General features: G+C 43.3%; 1 long non-coding RNA gene across 6 annotated transcripts; it reads left to right on the top strand.

Annotated features, from left to right (window-relative positions):
- The first annotated feature begins 48 nt into the window (after positions 1-48).
- On the top strand, positions 49-21,476 carry LOC107497290. Of its 6 annotated transcripts, XR_001593783.2 has the most exons (6): positions 49-1,324; positions 7,754-7,873; positions 15,024-15,283; positions 16,784-16,945; positions 20,051-20,251; positions 21,213-21,476. It is a non-coding gene; the product is annotated as an uncharacterized LOC107497290 (long non-coding RNA). The 6 variants fall into 6 exon arrangements; XR_004952584.1 differs by lacking the exons at positions 16,784-16,945; positions 20,051-20,251; positions 21,213-21,476 and adding an exon at positions 6,309-7,047 and having other exon boundaries at positions 49-936; positions 15,024-16,109; XR_004952582.1 differs by lacking the exons at positions 16,784-16,945; positions 20,051-20,251; positions 21,213-21,476 and having other exon boundaries at positions 15,024-16,109.
- The last annotated feature ends 592 nt before the right edge of the window (positions 21,477-22,068 follow it).

The raw sequence follows: 22,068 nt of genomic DNA, 5'->3' as shown, positions 1-22,068 counted from the left end.
CGCCCACTCGGCCCAGGCCCCCTCCGGCTCTGCAGGAGTCGGGGAAGGCGGGGCCCGTGCGGCTCCCACTTCTGTTCCCGCCTCCCCACCTAGAAGTGGGCGGGGGCCGTTGACTCTTCCCTCGGGTGAAGAGACCAAGAAGTCACCCGGGAGGAGGGGCCGGGGGACTCTTCTGTGTCTTTGATCTTTAGCAGACCCTGGAACCCACTCAACGCGGATCTCATTAACGCAGCTCCGCAGACGAGCGACCCCGGGGAAGGAAGCGGGGTCCGCAGAGCTGCCTCGGCTGTTGGGCCAGATCAAAGCGGAGAACCGAGACTAATCAAGATTTCTGGAAGCTGCCTTCCCGTCTTGAGTTTCTTTTCTGCAGTCAGGTTAACAGACGTTTTCATGGCAGCGGGAAAAGCAGTTTTGGAAACTGGAAGACGACTTGGCCAATAGCACCTTTAAAAATGTAACTCTTTTCTGGGACCTAAAGGAAACAGGCAAATGTAAGTGAGATGGATGAAGAATCAAACCCACATGTACTGAGTCCCGGTTTCCTCTAGGGAGGGCAAGTCCACAAATTTTAGCGTGCACAAGAATCTCTTGGGAATCTTGTTAAAATGCACATTGGGACACTGTGGGGCGAGCGCTGACAATCTTCATGTCTAACAACAAGCTTCCAGGTGCCCTCAAAGGGTGGCGCCTGGCCCTGTGTGTTCGGCAAACTGGAGACTGTAACAGAGAAATGGAGAGCAAAGGTTTAGAAACTTAAGTAACAATTTTAAAATGCCACGACATCCAAGCACATGACCAGCGGACTCTTTGAACCGAATATAAACCAGTTTGGGTGTCGTCAGACTCCGTGGTGAGTCATATTGAACCCAGCAGGGATCTCATGTATTGGCACCTGGAAGATTGGCAACAAAAACGACTAGTTCTTCACCACACAAGGTATGAGACACTCTCTCTAGGGAATAAACTGAAGCCAGAAAGTCACATCTTCCCTGGGAAGCCTACGCAGACATGCCACTTCCAGCTCCACCTAGCTACAGGGTGTGGCTTCTTCCTAAGACTGGAGGAAACTACATCATGTCGTAAGGGTCTCTTTTTTTTGATGTCCTACCCATCTTTAATTGGGAAAATGGAAGCTCCTTAAGAGAGGAAACGGTGCTTTAAAATTTGTATCTGTAGTCTGTCTCAGAGAATGAAAAAATGAGTGAATGAATGAAGCATCCTTCTATAACCCTTGTGCGAAAATCCAAACGTGCTCGTAAACTCTCTCCGCAGTTCTCCAGCATTATCACTGCATTTATCCCACATCCCTTTGGAAGGAGTCAAGGTATAAATTAGTGATGTTGTGCAATGCTATTGCCTTGTTTCACAGGGTTACACACTTAAGCCATTAAAAACTGCGTCCCAGATTGCAAAGAAAGTTAAGATGGAGCCAGGATAAATGTCAACAATCCCAGGCACCATCCGAAGTGCTTAGTCAAATGAGTCCTGCTGCCACCTGTGTTCAGATACAGGCGCAGAACAATTACAGTCATTATGGTATTATTAATCTGTAGAGAACATCTTTCAAGAGAAATTACCAGGGAGCTTGTTCTAGGGAGTGTACGGGGGTGGCATGGTTCCCAGCATCAGCCCAGCCACTGATGTATTATTGGGTGGCCTTGGCCAAGACAGTTTTGAACATTGGCTTGTCTTGTAACAAATATACCACACTAATAATACAACGGGTTAGTAACAGAGGAACCTGGGGAGAGGGGGCAGTAAGGGAGTAGATGGACACCTTCCCCTCAATTTTTCTGTAAACCTAAAACTGCTCAAAAAATAATATCTAATTTTTTTAAGTTACTTCCCTGTTGATGAAGAAGGTATGGTTAATAATTACCCATAACTTGACTCATACAAAGAATCGTGAGTCAGATCCAATATGTACAAATTTAACTTTAGTGAATTCTTATAATTCTTTAAAAAGTTTTCACCACCTTCCCCAGATCCCCTGGGATAGGTCTTAAAAAACAAAACAAAACAAAATAAAACAAAACATGATTCTCAATCTCAGGGGGTGGGCTGGGTGCCTAAGAATTTATATTTTAGTAAGCACCCAAGTAGGCAACTCTAAGTGTGAGAATCACCACTTTAGGTGGTTAAAATTCATCAGATTTTTCTGCTAAATGCACACGCTCAAAAAAGTTGTAAAGATAAACTGAGCAGTAAGACAGACTATTTGCTGAACAAGCAGTAAAGAGCATGTTATTTAAAGCATTCTAAATAGGCTATCTAACTTTCAAGTATTAGAGGTTAAATAGGTTGTTTAAAAGGACTTAAATTTGCAAGGGCTTTGACAAAATTGGACAGAGAAGGGGAAGCATTTTAAACCAATAGATTTCAAAGAATATCTACTCTTGTTACTGCTTTTAAAAACTTAAATGCTTCCTTTCAAGGATCTGTGTTACTCATTGGTCAAAGCTGTTTGGGCTAAAACAGTTAAACCCTGCACTCTGAGAAATGACAGTTAGAGGCTAAAAACGTTAATGCCAGAATGGGCACACTGCTCTGAGGCAAAGTTCCTTCTCAATAATCCTACTTATTTCTCAAAGATATACTAATGGAGTGTTATATTTTCAAATTAAAACATCAAAAAAAGCTCAAACTGCATTCTCTTAATTAGCTGCATAAATGAATCCGCAATTGACAAAAATTTATTTTAATATAGATGGGACCATTTTGCCACTTTAAAGGAGCATTATGTATACATCTATGGGAGTGAAGTAATAATACAGCCTTCCCTGCCTTTGTTCTCCACCCCCGGTGTTTGTTTTTAGTTGAAATGGGTTGTCTTAACTTCCTTTGTGATTTTAAGTTGAGTCCTTTGTTGTTACTCTGTTGCTTTTTGGCAGTTCCTAAGCTGGATGTGTTTTAGTGTGTAGAGTCTTTTCTATTATCTTTGTTTTTATAAAATACCTCTAATTGCTCCAATCAGAGTAATAGTTTAATTACTAGTTACAGAAAGGGAAAGTTCTGAAAGGTTGGGTTTCTGTTTTGTTTTGTTTTGTTTTTCACAGAAATTAGAAGTTAATAACCAACACAACTCTAAAGTACTGCTTTTCATGCTTAACTAAACAGCATTTAATCCTTTCAGGTCACTTGTAGTCTTGCATGTTTAAAAACTCATGTGTTTGCTTTTTTGAACAAAAAGAAACAAGGGAATTTTTAAATGTTCTTTAAAGTGTTAGACAAGTCTTCCTTTTACTTTTTATAACTTGTAATTCAAGAATACTGAGAGGAGTTTTTTTCACGTGAAACAAAATGATTATGAAAGATTTCTATGGAAAGAATACAATTTTTTTGGGGGGGAATACTTGAAATGCTTCACATTGCAATAGAATTAAACAAGTACAAAAGAATAAACAGAAATAAAGCAGGGATAAGACACTCAAAAAATTCAGTTGCTAGCAGTCATTTTTCTAAACATGATGAGCTAGGGACTAGGATGCAATTACACTCCATCAGAGAGCACAGAGTGGACAGTTAATTCCAACTAAATCCTCCTCACTTCAAACTGCAGCAAGAACGCTTTCTAAATTGAGATCCCACACAAACACAGAGCGCCGTTTTCATGAATTAATCCGTTTCTATTTAAAGTGCCTGGTCCTGTCGAGTGTGCTAAATAAGGGGTATAAATTTCAAAAACGCTTGGTGATAGCAGGTTCTGTCCCCCTGGAGCGTGAGCAACGGCTCCCTTCTCTCTCCGTTCACGCTCCCACTCTTTTCCGAGGCCGAGGCTGAGTTTCCAGTATTGGCCATCTCCCTGCCTCTGTTGTAATGCTGACAGAGTTATGTTTACCACCTCCAAAACTTGTGCCTTCACTTATTCCTCCTCTTTCTTATGTCTTCAACTTTTTCTGCTCACGTGACCCAAGCCAATAAGTGTGATTTTAGACATAATCACGTTCTACTTGCAAATGGCTATTTCTTAACGCAATTGCCCCCTGAACGACTGGGCCCTCACTCTTCAAACCCCTTAACCTTTTTACTGTCTGATCGTCTTCCCCAAGCAATCAACTCTACAACCCCTTACAATCAGAATTTTGCCCTTCACCCCACACTCTTGAAATTGACCATGACCTTGAAATGAATTCAACACGCTATCCTCAAACCTCATCCTCCTTGACATTGCCCCTCTTGTGAAACTAACTTCTCAGCTTCCAGGCCAGTTCACAGGTGTGCAACCTGTAGAGTTAGTTGCACGGGCCCCTAAGCTGAGAAGGGGCCCCAGCCTAGGCTTGGCCTCATACTCTGTTTTGCTGTCTTAGAATTCTTACTGATTTTTGAACAAGGGGCCATGCTTTTCCATTATGCACTGAGCCCCAAAATTATGTAGCCAGTCCTGCCTAGCTTTTATAACACTACTTACGTCTGGTCCTCCCATCTCTTTGACCTCTTTCCTCTTTTTCTGTCACTTTTACAGGCTCCTCCTTTCCCTCCGTCCTCCAAAATGTGGTGAATCCTAAGCATGTGTTCTCTTCTCCTCTCTTGCATTCTCGACATCAATTCTCAGTGCTTCCTCTGCCATCTCTTCATAATCGATTCCCAAGTCTGTAACTCAAACTCTAAGAAGCCCCTACCCCATATTTCCAAACATCTGTTGGATTTTTTCCTAGCGAGGTTAGTCTCATCCTTCATGCTCCTCAACTAAAGCCCCTTTACTCTCCTCAGCAACTTCTACCAACTTCCCTACATCTATTAATGAAATAAACATAATCCAATCATCTTGGGAAGTGGACACCTATCGTTCAGAGTCGCCCCCGTACCTTCTGATGATCCTATATACCTGCTAAGAGTGTCCTTGCATTGTGAATCCCTTCAGCCCAATGGAGAATCTTCAAGCTTCCTTTACTCCAAAAAGGTGACCTCAGTTCTACTTAAGATTTAACCTACTTAAGATCGAACCTAGGAAACGAACTACGTAAGGAAATGCGAGGCTCAGAGCATCAATGTTGGTGGCCCAAGTCGTGGCAGAGGCAGTATCTCTCTGTGGTCTGCTGTGGGGGCAGCGACTTCCAGACTGCAGAGGTTTCCTAGGTTGGCAGGTAGATGAAGCAGCCTCTGACCTATGCTGGCCTGCTCTGTGCTCTGGAAGCTTAGCCTGAAGCCCATCCTCCAGCCCTTCCAACAGTATGGCAAACTTTATAATGCTCTTTAATAAATCCCTTGCTTCAGGTCCCTGAAAGTGGATTTTGCTGTCTACAATTTGCCAATACCTTGGGAGGAGCGACACCCTTAGACTGAAGAAAGTGGGGTTCTGTGCTTAGGGATGCTTTTCTCAAAAGTGATTTAAGTTCCATTTGGTGCTGGGACTGGCTGGGGCCAGCAATGCCATCCAGGCATGCCACCCTGGACAGATCCTATGTGGGCGTTAGTCTGTCTCTTCCCCTCGTGGGGCACTCGCTAACCCTCTACGATGTACACGGTGTCATCTAGAAGCCCAGGGCTGACAATTATTAGGGTCCTCATGGAGGAGAGTCACCGGAATTTCCAATGCAATATGTTTTTCACAGGATTGTGAGACATTGAGCCACCAGAACAATGCTAACAAGCTGATTCTGAGTGACTTTCATTCACCTCAGACACAGGAGGACTGCAATTCTCTTTGCCACCAACAGTCCCCAAATGCCCTTGGGCTTAGTCATGTTTCCAGTGAAGGCTCTTCTCTCGGGCCTCACTTATGTTTTCCGACCAACAGTGGTATTGCCTGGGCCTACAGCACCTTTGGACAGTGGAGAGGTAGCAGGTGTCTTTGCCGTGTGTGGCGCCTGCCCCTGGCACATAGGACAGTCATCCTACACTCTTCACTGGCTCTGTGCCTCATGTCAGGCAATCTTCCCAGTGAACTGCATCCACATCCTCCTTATAGATACTTGCTCTGCATTGTTAGTTGGCCTTTCCAGTCAATGTCCTCTCTTATCGCCAATCAATATTGTGTTGTTATGCTCTTAGGGGTAGCCCTTAATCTGAGCTAGATGAAAGATGGATGTTTCTTGCACGAATGGAACAGCTCTTCTCACTCCACTCACGGCCCCTCCCTGCCTCCCTGCCTCCCTGTTGGTGCATGGAAAGCAAGGTGCAGTCAACATTGAAGTCAACCGGATGCTCAGAATACCTTGATTGCAGCCAGCAGGGTTCAAGAGAAGATGCATTATTCAATGCTTATGTTATAAAATTCTCAATGGTAAATTTAACACGACCCAAAAATAAATAACCATTTACATTTTCCTGCATACTCTGGGATGCATTCGTGGCCATGATTAACAAAGCACCACGACAGCCTCTGAGAATGTCACCGGCAGCCCATTTCGCAGGCCCACGATGGACAATCCAGTGTCGTAAGTGATGAAGCCACCCGCATGAAATAAATGGCATTAAGAAACTGCAGAGGTATGAATTTCTATGTTGTTTTAATACAAACAGTTTCCACAGAGCCGTGACACTGTAAATAATGACAGTTTCCCTACCCTTTTCTCATGGTGAGAGATAGAAATTAGGCACGAACTGCACATTTGACAAGAAGAACATGAAGAGGAGTTTTCTGGACACGAACGAGGAGAGCTGATGCCTGGACCCTCAGAAGAATCTTTGCAGGCGCTCGTTGGAATAAACAAATCCTGCAGGACTTATTCTTCTACATTTCCATGGAGGAATCACCTCATCTGGGCCCATGAATTATGAAATATATTTTAATGAAATGATTTATACACACGAGGGTCCCACACACCGTATGGGAAACCCTGAACAACAGTAAGCAACCTCACACGAGGTTGACACTTGGGGGCTCAGACCCATGGCACACCCGTGAGAAAATTGGGGGCTCGGACCCCTGAGCTAGTCACTGGGCTGATTCTACGTGCGGCCTTGCTTTCCCAGCTGAAATGGCCTGAAATCACCACCATTGCTTTTGCTTCTTTAATGAGCTAGGAATATGTTGGAATGTTTTTTCCTTCCAGTTTCCATTAAATGCAAGTGTGCTGCTGCCGAGAGCATTCAGGGGAAAATCCGGTAAGTGCATAGTTGCAGCGCGGACAGAGTCGTTTAGCAGAGCGAGGAACCAGGACACAGCATAAAGGCCTCTTGGCCGGAGACCGCGTGGGTGAATTACGGTAACTGCTGTGGGTGAATTACGGTAACTGTGCGGCAGCACGCCCTTTGCGTTAGTTATCTGTTTCTGTGCAACAAGCCACGTAAAATGAAGTGGCTTCAGACAACAATGACTTATTTATTTCCCACGATGCTGCGGCCGGACTGGGCTTGACTGGGCTTGACGGCTGCTGTTGTCGGCAGGGCTCTCTTGGGCGGCTGCCGGCAGGTGGGCGCACAGCTGTGGCCAGTGGTGGGGCAGGGCTTTCCTGGAGACTTGGGGCCTCGCCGGGGCCGCCGGGACAGAGGAGCCGCCCCCTCCCTCCGCGAGCCTTTCTTTACACAGCGGTTGTCTCAGGCTGCCATTCACAGTGCGTTCAGTGGCATTTTACACTCACAATGTGGTGCAACCATCTATCTAGTTCCCAGATGTCTTCATCACCCCAGGAGGAAACCTCGGACTCACTGAGCAGTCACCCAGACTCCTGCCCACCCCCAGCCGCGGGCAGCCACTCATTGGCTTTCCGTCCCTCCAGATTTGCCCATTCTGGGTATTTCGTATGAAGCGAATCAACAGTTTGTCCATGCTGTAGCATTCATTCCTTTTTTTTTTCATTCCTTTTTACAGCTGAATAATATTCCATCGTCTGGACAGACCACATTTTGCTCATCTGTTTGTCAGCTGATGGGGGAGTCCGGTTGTTTCCACATTTTGGCTACTGTGAATAGTGCTGCTTCAGACACTCACGTACGTACCTAGATGTGGAATCGCTGGGTCATATGGTAATTCTGTGTTTAGCTTTTTGAGGAACTGCCAAACCGTACTCCTCTGTGGCCAGTTTTAATCTACCGTACTATCCATATTTATTGGTGCGGAGCTATATGAATAAGTAAAAGTTACAAAATGATATGTTTCATCTGTATGTAACAGACATTCAAAACAAGCGGTGTTTTGAGACAGGCAGGTTTATGTTCCCTCATAAACGAAGCCCGGAGGCCTGGAATGTCCCCTAGAGTCTTTAGGGGACACCGGCTTTCGCCAGGTCTCTCTCGGCACTTGTGCCTCTGTGGTTCTCAGCCCTGCAGAAGGCGGCCTCGCAGCAGGAAGCAGTGAGGGGTGGCGGTGAGGGCTGGGGGTGGGGGTGGGGGACAAAGAGCTGGCCCGCTGCCCCGGAAGGCAGATTTCCAGGAGTCGTCCCACGGCACACCTGCCACACCTGCACTGTATTCTGTCCACCTGAACTTAGTCATCAGCTGCAAGGAAAACTGAGAAACGTAATATTCTGTCTGGGCTCTTGTTTACTGAGCTAAATACTATGACTTGGAAGAAAGAAAGAATAGATACCAGGGGACAGCTGCCGGTTCCTTCCCATCAGATAAAAGTAGTTGTGGAGAAAGTTTTTTGGGGAAAAAAATGTCCAACAGTGTTATCTCTAGATAACAAGGGCAAGGACAGATAAAAAATTATTCTTGACCATTTTCTATATTTTATGAATTTTTTTGGTAATAGTCATGAAATCAGAAAGCTATTCTAATTTTGAAGACTAAAATACACACTTCCTCTATAAGAGCAGAACTTTATTCATTCGTTCTTGCTTTCTTTAGATTAATCTTTAAAATATTTACTATGTATGTATGATGTCAGGTACTAGGCGAAATAAAGATGAGTAAGTAGGGAGATGAGTAAGGCAGGGTCTCTAAGGAGATCAATATCGAAGTTGCAGAGAGAGCTACTAAAAGATAATTTTGAAATGACTATGGAAATTTCTGTAGTAAGAAGCACATACCAAGTTTTAAAAGAAATATTGAAAAGTGAAGTCTGGGGGAGTGTTAGGGGTTGAACTGTGTTGCCCAAAATTCCTATGTTGAAGTCCTAACTCCCAGTAAATAAAAATATGGCTGTATTTGGAGACAGGGCCTTACAAATGTGATTAAGTTAAAATAAGGCCATTAATGTAAACCCTAATCCAATCCGATTGGTCCTTGTTAGAAGAGGAAATGTGGGCATGCAAGGAGACAGTGGGGATGCACTCACAGAGAAAATGCCACCTGAGGACACCGCCAGAAGGTGGCCATCTCCAAGCCAAGGAGACGCCTCAGGAGAAACCAAACCTGCCAAAGCCTTGATCTTGGACTTCTAGCCTTTAGAATTGTGAGAAAGTCCATTTCTGTTGTTTAAGCCACCCAGTCTGTGGGTCTCTGTTATGGCAGCGCTAGCCAACTAATACAGGGGGTCAGGAAAGTTTCCCCCAGAGAGCTGCACTTGAACAGGGGCTCTGTGGATGAGTAGGAGTCTTCCAGGTGGAAAAGGGCAGAAAGTACATGCTAGGCGAAGGGCACATGGAATGACCCAGAGGTGTGAAAAGCATTTTCAGCCAAGGGTACTGGTTAGGGGAGTGTGTATGTGTGTGTGCACACGCGCATGCACGTGCGTGCGGTTATAAGAGACAAACCGGGAAAGTTTGCTGTTAACCTCTACTGAGTTAGTTTACCATCAGTGACGTACTGGTAAATGTTTAACAACTGACGTCTGGGAAGAATAGCCCCATATTATGGCACAGTATTTGCCAATTTCTGTGGTGTAAATGCTCTCACCGTGACTGATTTCAAGCTGCCACCATGATTCACTGAGCGTGAAGTTGAAGAGAGACACACAAAAGCACATCATTATTTAGTAATATTTCCACCACATCGATACAACAGACATAACTAACTTCAAGCACATAGGTAATGGTAAAAATGCCCCAGAATAATTTGTGAACAATGAGTGCTGAGTACTTACTATTTTGGGTTCTAATGCCATTTCTTTAATTGTAAGTTTATGTAACTTAATTTTGAATAATGGCTGTGTTTAACACCTGGCTCACAAAATTTCTGAAAATTTAACCATCCGTCTTCATGAGTCAGTATGAGCACACCCATGAGTACATTTACACCTACTATTTCATAAATTATTGTACTTGTCCTGGGGGATTAGGGTTCAAAAAATAAAATAATCCATAGGCACATTTTGTCATCTGGTCGAGGAGATGACACACATTCATTCAAAAGGAACTTGGGAGGGAATCGCTAAGAAGATAGAGGATTGTGAGGGGCAGGAGAAAGAATCTCTGTGGCTTTAGTAGTAGTTCAACCATCGCAGAGAAGGTGGGATAACGGGAGCCTTCAGGAAGAGGAGTAAGGGCGACGTCTGGAATCAGGAGGAAGATAAGAACTTTAGGGAGAGAGGAGGTCGTCAGATGAAGAGGAGGATGAAGGGGAAGTTTTCAAATAGGATGCTCTCTGCTGGCTCAGCTCCTTAGTAAACTGGGAGATCAGGTGATTTGTACATTCGCTCTGATCAATGTACTAGGTTAATTCATTGTTCTGAAAGCCAGAGTATTGCAGCCTGAAGAGATGAAGGGATTCTGGCAACTACAAACATTGGGTGAGAGGGTTGGGGAGAGGAGAGGCAGTGTATCCACGGTCGTGCAGAATCGGGTCCAAGTCAAGCGCAAGTGGGAAGGCATCGAGAGAGGAAGATGCAGAAACACTGGGCCGGGGACTTCACCCATCCTCACTGGGATCACAGATGCAGCCAGATGGGACTCCTCCGCCTTCTCTCTCAAAGCCATCATCCTACCTGCTGCTTTGCTTCCTGCTGCCTCCAGACCACCTCGTTCTCTGCGGGTCCCATCCCTCCTTATCCTCCTCATCTTTCTCTCCAGCCAGATCTTCCTGATTAGCAGACAACATGCTCTAGCGGCTCCATCTCTAAATCTTCCAATTAATGCACCGCCCCATTGTCTTCACAGCAAAGCACATCCAAGGCCTTCTCTCTCCTTGGGTCTCCCCTGTCCTTTCTTCCTCAAACCCTCGTGCTCCCCATCGTCAATGTCACCAATGATCTCTCTGTTTGGCAGCAGCCGGAGTTATATTTTTAAATGTAAATCAATGGCACTTCACATGTGCCCTTAAACTCTGCAAGGGACTCCTTCGCACTTAACGTCAAATACCAGCCCCTTTCAGTCTGAGAAAGCCCTGCAGGACCTACCTCCTGTCTCTCTCCCCTACTCTGCAACCACACTGGCCTCTCGGATCCGGCCTCAGGGCCTTGTCACGTGTGTTTCCTTTACCTGCAATGCTGCCTGCGTTCCCCTGACCCCCATTCACTCCGCATCCCTGCCTCGTTTCCTCACTCAGGGCTCAGCTCAGGGGTCGGGTCCGTCCTCTGATCAGCCATCTGATTGACTGACACACCTGTCATCCTGTATCATATCGTTCCACCGATTTTCTTTATAGCATTTATCATTCTTTGAAGGAATCGTGTATAACCTTTGTTTTCCTCAGAGGTCAGCAAACTGTGGCCCAGGGGCCAAATCTGGCAGAAGCCTGTTTCTGAAGTGCCATTATACTGGAACAGGGCGCCTATTCATTTACAGATTGCCCACGGCTACTTTTGCGCTGGAGCTGTGTAGCTGCAACAGAAACCTTATGATCCACAGAACCTAAAATATTTACTATTGGGCCCTTCCGGAAAAAGATGATCTGCTTCCTGATTTAATTGTTTACTGTGTTTCTGTGTTTATTATCTGCCTCCCTCTACTAGAACGTCAGCTCCTTGAAAGCAGACGCTTTGTCCATTTTATATTGCTGTATCTCAGGCTCCCAGAAGAATCTGTCACTGTTGCCTAAATGAAAGCGTGATAACGAAAGGGTGATAATGACGGAGAGATAGTGCTGTTAATGAAAATACTTGCATGTTAACACAGGCCGAGACTAATAATAACTACAATGTTGCTAGCACTAAGGCCGCTACTAAGAGTTAAGGTGTATTAGCAAGAGCTAGTGTCACGCTGGGCACCTTTCTGAAGGCTTTTCCTTTGCGTTCCATTATCTAACGCTTATATCGACTCAGCGAGGGAGGTTTCGGCACCCCCTTTTCATCCACGAGAAAACCAAGACTCATGGAATTCTAGCAGTTGCCCATCTTCCCACTGTCAATCGGGGCGCACAGCTGTGTGCCCCTAGATTTCTCAAGCCTATGCTCGTTCTTCTGTCCTACATGGATTCAGAGGAAGACTGAAGAACTCGGTTCAAAACTGAACTTCACTGCTCTAGAACGTTGCCCTTGGCAATCTGTCTAATGTGGGGCTGGGAAATTACCCTCTACTTCTCAGGGTTGTGAGAAATGAATGAGATAGGCAAAGCACCCAGGGCAGTGCCTGAGACATGGTGGGTGCTCAGAAATATTAGTTTTCTTCTCCCTTGTTTGGGACAATGAATGGGACAAGTTTCATTCGGTCCATGCATACTTCTCCTTGCACCTGGCAGTGGGGCAGAGTGCACTGAGCCAGTTCTCCTGCTTGGTGAGGCGGTTCTGCCCATGTTTTCACAGCTAGGACAGCACTCATCGGGGCTGGATCACGTGACAGCCCTGTTACGTGTTAACCCTCAACTTTCTCCTTTTCGCCCTGGTCACTTGCCTTGATGGGTGACAATCCCACCACCTCTTCGGCTGCTTTCCCTTTGGGATACAGAGTCTGCTTAGACTCCTTCTGCCTCCGCCTTCTCGTACCAAGCCCCTTTGTCCTGATTACTGCCAGAATAAGCAGAGACATTGAAACGGAAGGCAGTACTCAGCAGGAAATAGAATTACCTGTGCTCTCGGCACTGGCATCTCTGTAAGCACAGGGAATGGTGCACGTCATGAAAGTTTTGCAGCAATCACGTGATCGCAGAGGAAAGACCACTTGATAACACAGCGGAAAGACGGCCACCTGCCGGGCAAGGAAAGAAGCCTCAGGAGAAACCAACCCTGCCGACACCTCAATCTTGGACTTTTAGCCTCCAGAACTGTGAGAAAAAAAATTGTTGATTAAGGCACCCAATCTTTGGTACTTTGTTATGGCAGCCCTAGCAAGTGGCCCAAGCGGCGAAAAAAAAAAAAATCGATCGTAAGCACATGCAGTAGGTGGAGCTTTTTCAAAGCGAATCTTCTGGGTGAAAATTTACTCTCAACCCAGCACCCTCGGGATTCCTGCCGATGGAGGTCAACCACACACCAACACACAGTAAAACAGAAACCCCAAATAATCCGGGCTTCGGAAAGACAGAGGCTTATTGTTTCTCTCATTAAAATAAAGAAATGAGCTGTCTGGGGCTGTCACACTGGCTCCGAGCCCCTCGGGCCCTCCGGGTCTTTTGTCTGCTACAGAGCCGATCGATCGGGAGCGGGTTTATGAGACGGGATGGCATCTTGCTGGGAGCTTTGTTATAGATGGAAGCAAAGGAACGAAGTCTTGTTGTCAATGGAAGCAGAGAAACAGAGGGGTACCTGGAGAGGACAGTAAAGACAAAGGAGAGGTCTCGTTTTCTGATGGAGAAACCACCACGTTTGGAGGCTGGTGGCAAAGTCCCGGCTGCGTGAGAAAGGAGACGGTGGAGGGGAGGGGAGCCCTGCTGGAGAGATCTCCTTGTTGGGGGCAGACGGGAGGGAATCTGCCCAAACTGTGTAGTGAGTAAGCTGACTAGGAAGGAGGGCCGCAGAGAAGGAAGGAGCCCCTCCGCGTGGAGGTGAGACTAGGGTAACCTGAACGGGGGTCTCACCTAACTCAAGCCCCAGGGCTTTCTCTGGCAGGCACCTGCTGGGACCAGGAAGGGGCCTTGCTGATCTATTCCTATGGTCTCATAGTTCTGTAAATTTTTTATAAGATGTTTTCATTGTGATCGATTCACCTTAAGATTGCTGTATCTTCTACTCTCAGTCCACTCTGTCACATTGCTGTGCATTCCGGGGCATTGGGGTGAGTGGGAGCCTTCGGGGGACCTGTGTGAACTCATGTAAGGGAGAGTTTAGTGGTGTATTACTGTATTCTCTAGAGAAACAAAACCAACGGTATATAATCTATCTATCTATCTATCTATCTATCTATCTATCTATCTATCTTTCTATGGAGATTGATTTTAGGGAACTGGCTCACAGGATGTGGAGACTTGGCAGTCCCAGATCTGCAGGGTGGGCTGGAGCCTGGAAACCCAGGGAAGAGTTGCAGTCTGAGTCCAAAGGCCCATCTGATAACAGAATTTCTTCTGCCTCAGGGAAGACTGGTGTTCTATTAAGGCCTTCAACTGATTGGATGTCCGCCCCCCCCTCCCCACCCCATTATGGAGGGTAATCTACTTTACTCAGAGTCCACCCATCTGAATGTTAATCTGATCCTTAAGTCGCAGAAACATCCAGAATAAGGTTTGACTATCTGGGTGCTATGGCACAGCCAAGTGGACATAAAATTAACCACTACAAGTGGGAGATGTGTATTTTTGTCTGTCTGGGAAGGTTTTCTGTTTGTCTCTAAGGGAAGGCTACCTGTCCGAGTGAACATTCCTGCCTAGCACATTGCTGACTGCTGGGACGCAAAGCTGGGGGAGTGAAAGCAGAGGTCACAGGGAGACATGACCAAGACCTGCGCCAGACGCGGAGAAAAAAATTGGGTTTGAAAAAAAAATGAAGCAAAACTGCCCAAAGTTCTCCCAAATTTGACAGCTCACATATAAAAGGAATTTGAATAAAGTCTGCCCAAACTTGCCAACAATCCTAAAAGTATATACGACATTGCCATTTATTCCTTGTGAAGTGGAAACACTTCCATAATAAAAAGCAAATTGCTAGTCACTGTGCTAGAGAAAGACCGAATTATCATTCTTATTCTCTCTATAGAAAATGTTATTACCACACAAAACTTATCATTCGAAGAAGTGATCAAGGAGCATACAGCCAACAAAATGTAGAGAAACATGATTAGAGACAAGTGTTCATTAATAACAAAAATTTGCAGTTTGTGGTAATTTATTTATTCTACGCTATGCTTACTTTTGCCCTAGTGTTTTACCTGTAATTGTGTATTATTTTTATAAAGAGAGTCCCAGAAATTGCCTAAGTTCTGAGTCCGACAAAACCAGAATCCACTCCTGGGATGACTGCAGGAAAGCCATTGAGGAGGGAGAGAAATCGAGGACTCGTGGAAGTCCGAGAGAGAACTGTCTCAAGGAGGAAGTGACCAGCTGTATGGAATGTTCTGGAACTTTGGAGGCATCACTGTCAAAAATCCCACAGCGGCTTGTCAAAAGGCTTTCAGGGAGTTATGAACCACTCCATCACAGGAAGCCTTGGGAGTTTGTAAGTGTCCCGTCTGCATCAGAATCACCAAGGGATAAGGATGCCAGATTTAGCAAATAAGGAATAGGGCACCCAGTAAATTTGAATTTCAGATAAACAAAGAATAAGATTTTAGTGTGAGTGTGTTCTGTGCAATACAGGTCTCTTATCTGGCAATACTACCTGGGGAGCTTCTTAAAAATACAGCTGATCAGGTTACTCAGGTGATTCCTATGACCAGACAGTCCAGGGCCTATAATGGTGGCGTGAAAGCCATGTGCCTTCGGTAGAAAACATACTTCCTGTTTTGAATCTTGATATTTTCCCAGGCTAGCCATGTGCAGGATGACGCTCTCGTGATGCCGCAGCTCCCAGGCGGCCATGCGATCATGAGGTGTATTTTCTCTATATAATTCTTTATCTCCATATGTAAACAACAGGTGTATTTTCTCTATATAATTCTTTATCTCCATACGTATACAGTTGGTCCTTGAACAATACAGGTTTGAACTGCGAGAGTCCACTTATACGTGGGTTCTTTTCAATAAATACCTGTTGTGTTTTTGATCGGCAGTTGGGAGTTCACAGATTTTGTACCATGCTATTTTATATAGGGGACCCGAGCTTCGGAAGGATTCCTTTCTTCTCATGGCTGAATAATATTCCGCGGTGTACACATACACCACATCTTCTGTATCCAGCCATCACTTTGATAGACACTTAGGTTGTTTCCATGTCTTGGCTGTTATAAATAATGCTGCAGTAAACGTGGGGTACAGGTATCTCTTTACCACAGTGTTTTCATTTCCCTCAGATAAACACTCAGAAATAAAATTTGCAGATCATATGGTAGTGGTATTTTTAATTTTGGGGAGCCTCAGCACTATTTCCCGTGGTGGCTGAACCAATTGGCATTCCCACCATCTGTGCATGAAGGTTCCCTTTTCTCCAACCTCACCAATGCTTGTCTTTTGGATGACAAGCATGAGGTGATATCTCATTGTGGTTTTGGTTTGCATCTTTGGGAAAATATCTATTCAGTTCCTCTGTCCATTTTTTAATGGAATTGTTTGGTTTTTTGCTCCTATTCATTAAAAAAATTTTTTTTACTGTAGTAAAATATATATACTATAACATCTGCCATTTTAACCATTTTTAAGTATATAATGCAGTGACATTAAGTATATTACAGTGTTGTGCAACAATTATTGTTCTCTATTTCCAGAATGTTTTAATTTCCCTCAAACAGAAATTCGTATTGCTGGATCATATGGTAACTTTATGTTTAGCTTTTGAAGATCTGTCAAACTCCCTGGTCATTGTTTACACCCTACCTGTAATATATGAACAGCCAATGAATTGAGGCCAGCTCAGCGCCTGAGGCCAGCTTCTCAGACATGTGGCCTGTTCCACTACAGAAGGGCTTCATGCTCAGAAGAGCCCCATGCTTGGTTTAATTCTCTGCTGCCACCATACTGAAATTCTTAAGGAGATCTTATTTTTGAACTTGTGCTTTGTAAGTGATGTCCGGTTCGACCATGGAGCATGTGAACAGAAGAGTAATGCACACTGTGTGTTCCCAGCCATTCCTTGCTGCCCCATTTGTATGCAGTGTTCATAAATGCCCCATGAGCACAGAATTCTGGAGGACCAAGGATGCGAAGGAGTTCAGTGAGCCTCAAAGTGAGTATGAGGTAAATCGCCCTAAGTGGTCTCATTTCTGTTCAAATCAAAACTTGATTTGAACGCAGAAAGAAAGCAACGGTGCTTTAAGAAACCCAAACCACTGAGGGACTCTTTGTTATTATATCCTTTCTGACTCATGTTACTTCTCCGTGTTCATCAACTACTTATGCTGAAAGTGATGATATAGAAGGAACGGGAAAGATGGTGCAATGCATAGTCACTTTTCATTTCGATCCTTCCTGACTCATGATTAATTCAAAGGTAACGTGGTGGTAAAATGTGTATGCAGCAAGAACAGAAATTAAAATGGTTCAGTGAGAACATCCCCACTGTTCTTTTGAAAATAAAGTACCTATAATGCATGTACAAACAACAAAATATGAATTGCGTAATTTCAGGGATTTCACATATGAGTCAAACGCAGTTGAAATAAATATTTTCATTTAAAATTGGTGTTGCGCAGTATAAAGGTGGACAGTAAAATTCCTGCTAATAATTTAAATTTTCTTTTTCCTTTACTTAGAGAGACATGAAATAGCAACTTAAAAAACAGCATGACAAGCCAAGTGAGGGAACACAGAAGGGAGGAAAAGCTTTTTATTTTAGTGCTTTAAGTGTCACTTTTTCTCTGCTTTTCGAACAAAGGGTCATGCATTTTTATTTTGCGCTAAGCCCCATAAATTATGTAGCCAGTCCTGACAACCTGACAACCCCCTATTCTCAGATAAGACAACAGTAGTTTTATGTGCAGTCAGGGTAGTGGGGGAGGAATGAGTGAGGTAGGTCTCTAGAAGTGCCTTAGTGTTATTTTAGAAAGGGTGGAGCTGACCACGATTTCGTGAAGGAATGTAACTTCAGAAAATAAGTACACAGATGAAAGAGCCTAGAGACTCAGGCTTTCATGATATAATGTCTCAACACTCTCCTACCCAAATGAATGACAGATATCTTATTTTAAAGGAAGAGAGCGAGACAGACAGACACACACACACACACACACACACACACAGATGGGAGGCTAAGCTGCTTTTTTCAGTAAATACATGTCACACAAATAAAAATAAAGGATTCTAAGTAAAAATAATGATAATAATAGGCTCTATATTATTGATATTGTTATAAAAAATGTATGAAAGATAAAAAAATATTTTTTCATCCAAAAATTAGTCTGATGGTCTCATGGATATTTGAGGAGACTTTAGTTAGATGAACCAATCAATAAAATAAAAATACACTCAATTATCATGCTTGCCCTTTTAGATTTTTAACATAAATATTTTATGGACATTAAAGCCAATAAATATCAGAAATAATATCGGAATCAGAAATAGTAGTTCTGTTCTCCTTTAGCATATTCTAAAAGTTTTTTTCCCCCATACTCTAAAAAAACATAAAATATTTTGGATTACTGACATAGAAGTTTTTTTTTCTTTTGGAAATGTTGAACATGTCCTTCCATGGAACACTTATTTTCTTGAGAGAGATAAAACTAAAAAAATAGTGATATTTCTCAGATTTTTCTGATGATCGGTTGTTTTTAATTAATTAAAATAGCCAAGTGACATTAAAGAAAGTAATCAAAATGTGTCTAGGTCATGTTGAATCCATGCCATCTGCCAAGGAGAAAGACTTGCAAAGGCATGCATGCGACCTCATATTTTAAAGGAAATTGCGGTCAAATCCCCTTAGCACCAGACAACATCTGGACTGCACTTGACTGATCATGACTTCCCTTATCTCACATAACTTAGTAAGAAATAGGTGCTCCTTTTTCTACCAGTAATCAGCAAATTAATTTACAAATTATTTCTGCAGTGCATTTTACATAGTACCAAAAACATTTATGGAACACTTACTTTGTTCTAGGCAGTTTTCCTGGATTATCTAATTTAATCCTCCTGATAACTCTATGAGGTAGGTCCTATTATTATCCCATTTTTCAGATAAGGAAACCAAGGATTAGAGATTGAGCAACTTGTCCAAATTCACAAAACTTGTGAGTGACAAAGACAAAATTCAAACCCTAGTACTTTGATTCCAGAGCTCTTTTAACTATGTCACGCTTGCTCCTTAATGAGTCCACAAAATACCACAATTCACTTAGTTAACATATAGGGATTAAAATTAGAAAAAAAAGAGTCTTCTGCCTGAATCTCTCCTCCTTCTCACAAGTATGACTGCATGCTAGGGTACCTGCCACATTTGAATTTTGAAAGGCAGTATAGCAGAAGAGAAATATAGCAAGAAATGACAAGTCCAATGTCATTTGTTCAGGATTCAAGAATCAATGTTCAGGGTTCTTGTTCTCAGGCTAAAACCATTGGAAAGAACTAGAATGGAATATAATTTCCCATTGAGAAATGGTCTAATAATACTTGATGTTTTAGGTAGCCTCAGAAAATACAAATTTGTAATAGTTACGTGAACCCCTGTGCAACTTAAATTTTTGTATTTTATCAGATGATCTAGGTGCACTTAGTAAAGAATGTATTGCCTACTATGAGTTGGTTTACATTCCCTAAATGCAAAGCTGCCACACTAAGATACTTTTGTAAAAGGCTACTAGAATTATAATGGAAATATTCTACCAAACTGGACTGACTACTTTGAAAACCCTAGGGCTTATGGCTAAGATGAAGAAACATAGCTGAATGGCAATGCATCTACATGTACTGTATTATTACTGTTTTATCGTTGGATCAGTATCAATCTTTAGAGAGTTTTCAAATGGCATGCTGTTGGTTGATGCAGTTAAATTTGCCCTAATAAATTTCTTTTGAATCAGTAATTTTGATAAAAAAACACAGAAGAAATGTTTATTGGATATTCAAAAGATCAAGCATCCATTGTACACCATGATTGGGTCAAGATTGTTGGACATTGTGAAAACCTTGAAGGCCTAGTCGCTACGGAAAAGATGAAATTTAAAGAGACTCAATGAGAAATTCTCTGTTTAGATTTTAAAAATAGACCCGTCTATAGAAAAAAATATGCATCAGTTTAAATAGGCTAGATTATGTGATAGAAACAAATCACCATCCCAAATTCCAATGAGCAAGTGGTGAATAGATTTTATTTCTCATTCACTTTATACATTCACAGTGGGTCATCTGGGAGCTTTGCCCTGTTATCTTCAGTCTGGGATCCAGAGTGTTGGAGAAGTTATCATTTGGACATGGTCGGTCACGACATCGAAGAAAAATCTCTTGTGAGCTCTTAAAGCTCCTGGCGAAGTAACATAAGTCACCTCATGTCATGTTTGGCCAAGAAAATCATGTGACCCCATCTCACTTTAGAGGGAAGGTAAGTACACTCCTACTGAGTACCCAGAAGGAGAGAGAAAGTCCTACTAACCATGACAGGCTAGACTTGGCATCATAGCTATTGATATGAAAAATAGTATGAGGGTTTTAGTTGATGGCAAAACTTGGTGGATGGAAAAAAATTGATGTAATTTTAGGATACATGGATTGACATTTCTGTGGTAGGCTGAATAACACACCTTAGAAACATTCAAATCTTAATCCTCAGAATCTGTAAATGTTACCTTTTATGGCAAAAGGGACTTGGCATTAATGTTTTTACATCAAGGATTTTGAGGTGGGAAGATCACCCTGGATTACCTAGGTGGCATTACACATAATCACAAGAGTCCTCGTTTAAGAGAGAGACAGAGGGAGACTGGAGTGATAAACTTGGAAGGTGAAGGAAGGAGCCAGCCCTGCCGACACCTTGATTTTAGTCCTGCAAGATTCATTTCGTACTTCTCACCTCCAGATTTGTAAGATGATAAATTCGCATTATTTTAAGCCTCTAAACTTGTGGTGATTTGTTATAGCAGCAATAGGAAAGTAAAGCAAAGTTCTTTTGCTTCCAGAAGAAACAATCGGAATTATAAAGAGGCTCAGCGGCATCATATACAGAGTTGTTAAAGCTGCCAGGGATGTTTAACCTGAGAAAGAAAATACAATGGAGGCTTTCACGCGTAAGGGTTGCCATGTAGACTTGGGCGAGGCCCGCTGTGTGTGGACGCAGAAGCCAGAACTTGATCAGTGAGTGCCATTGTTACAGGGTTTGGCTCATGACAAGAATGGAGCTTGTTCGACGTTATAACAGGCTGTATTGGTACCACTGGATGTAGGCGCAAAGATGCTGGATGGTCACTGGTCAAGGATATTGCCAGAGAGAATCCTGCACTGGGTAGGCAATTTGGGTAAATAACTTCTCAAATCCCTTCTGCAATTGTTTTTTTTTTTTCTCCTAGATTTTGTCCTGATAGTTGCCTGGATGAGCAACCCACAGGGCAGACTGCAGGTGTGAGAGATCTTGGGGTTGTGCCAAAAAGGGGCTCATTATTGCCCCACAGGTTGGTCAAAGGGATCATTAATAGTTCACATTAGAAGTCGATCCAAATATTTGGAGGCAGGAAGGTGCCCAGTCAGAGCATCTAGAAGTGGGTAAATGAGTATGTAGTGGCCAGGACATGGAAGCAGCTGAAGTGTCCTATGATAGGTGATTGGCTAAAGAAACTGTGGTACATATATACAATGGAATGTTACTCTGCCATAAGGAGAGGTGAAATACTGCCATTTGTGACAACATGGATGGACCTTGAGATAATCATGCTAAGCGAAATGAGCCAGACAGAAAAAGTTGAAAATCACATGATATCATTTATATGTGGGATATAAACCAAAGAGCAACAAATGAACAGGACAGAGACTCCTGGTCATAGACAATAGGCTAGTAGTTACCAGAGGGTAGGGGGAAGGGGAAGGGGGGAGGTAGATGGGGTAAAGGGAGTCAACTATGTGGTGACAGAAAGAAATCTAAGTATGGGAGGTCGACATACAGTGTAAAAAATACACACACACACACACACACACACACCTTATTGTTAAAGTACACAGCTGAAATTTTTTGGGTTTCATTAACCAAAGGGGGGGGGGAAGAAAGAAAGAATGGTGAGTGTGAATAAGGTTTTGCCTATAGGTAAACTGAGGCTCAAGTGGGTCTAAAGGGGAGAACAGAGAGATCTGGAATGAACCCCGTGAATGCTCCTATATACAGTATTTTAAAATCCCATGATCAACTGTATAGCTTAAGAGCAAGAGCTAGAT

Source organism: Rousettus aegyptiacus, unplaced genomic scaffold (assembly GCF_014176215.1).
Source record: "Rousettus aegyptiacus isolate mRouAeg1 unplaced genomic scaffold, mRouAeg1.p scaffold_m13_p_8, whole genome shotgun sequence".
Lineage (NCBI taxonomy): Eukaryota > Metazoa > Chordata > Mammalia > Chiroptera > Pteropodidae > Rousettus > Rousettus aegyptiacus.
Note: the sequence above shows the minus strand (reverse complement) of the source record. Positions and strands in the feature narration are given on the sequence as shown.